Genomic DNA, 1,124 nt, shown 5'->3' with positions numbered 1-1,124 from the left:
TTTAAGACTTTCAAAGCTCTTTCTTTGGAATGATATTTTTGAGGTAAACAAGCCCGCTAATATTTCCATTTTACAGATGAGGAAATGGAAATAATTTGCCTATGGAGGTCACATTAACTAATAAATATCTGAGGTGGGATTAAAATACCGTAATAGTGATTTCAAATCTATTAGGCTTTCCACGGTTCTGAGTTTCCCTTCATACTTACAACAATCTGAGATAAGCATCTCTATTTCTTAAAAACTCTGTAGCTCCACCCACCATTTCCCTTACAGATGAATGCAGGACAGTTCTTTTCCTTACCAAGATTAAACTTTCCTTCTGTAACATGAATATCATCCATTCTTATTCTCCAACAGAATATGCTTTGTAAATCATCTAACCCTTTCTCTTGCAACTTTAGTCTCCCTATTGTCTCCTTTCCTCCTAACTACAAACATCTTCAGGTGTCCCTTTATCTTAAATCCTCTCAATCTAAAAAAAAAGCTTCATTTAATCTCCAGCTATCAAGCAATTTATCATTCATTTTACTATAAAGCATCCAATGAATGACATACAGAACCTCAGAGATTGAAATTGATTGAATTCATGGCAATATGTCTAAAGAACTTTGCTACATCTTTACAATAGTTACTTTTAATGGGCAAAATGAACATTAAAGAGGGTTTAGTGATGATTTAGTAGAGATTCTGGTGATAAATACATTGTCCATAAATACAACAGAATTAGGGCAAAATCATGTAAGGTATTCCAGCAATCTACATTTTTACCTCTGCCTACTTCACTATCCACTAGTTCTTCAGGCCTTTGCATTTTAGTTTCCATTCTTATTTTCAACTGAAACTCTTTCTTTCTTTCTTTCTTTTTCTTTCTTTCTTTCTTTCTTTTTTCTTTCTTTCTTTCTTTCTTTCTTTCTTTCTTTCTTTCTTTCTTTCTTTCTTTCTTTCTTTCTTTCTTTCTTTCTTTCTTTCTCTCTCTCTCTCTCTCTCTCTCTCTCTCTCTCTCTCTCTCTCTCTCTCCCCCCCTCCCTCCTTTCTTCCTCTCTTTCCTTTCTTCCTTTCTTTCTTTCTTTCTTTCTTTCTTTCTTTCTTTCTTTCTTTCTTTCTTTCTTTCTTTCTTTTCT

The sequence above is a fragment of the Macrotis lagotis genome, chromosome 4, assembly GCF_037893015.1.
Source record: "Macrotis lagotis isolate mMagLag1 chromosome 4, bilby.v1.9.chrom.fasta, whole genome shotgun sequence".
Classification (NCBI taxonomy): domain Eukaryota; kingdom Metazoa; phylum Chordata; class Mammalia; order Peramelemorphia; family Peramelidae; genus Macrotis; species Macrotis lagotis.
This window is presented reverse-complemented; position numbering follows the sequence as displayed.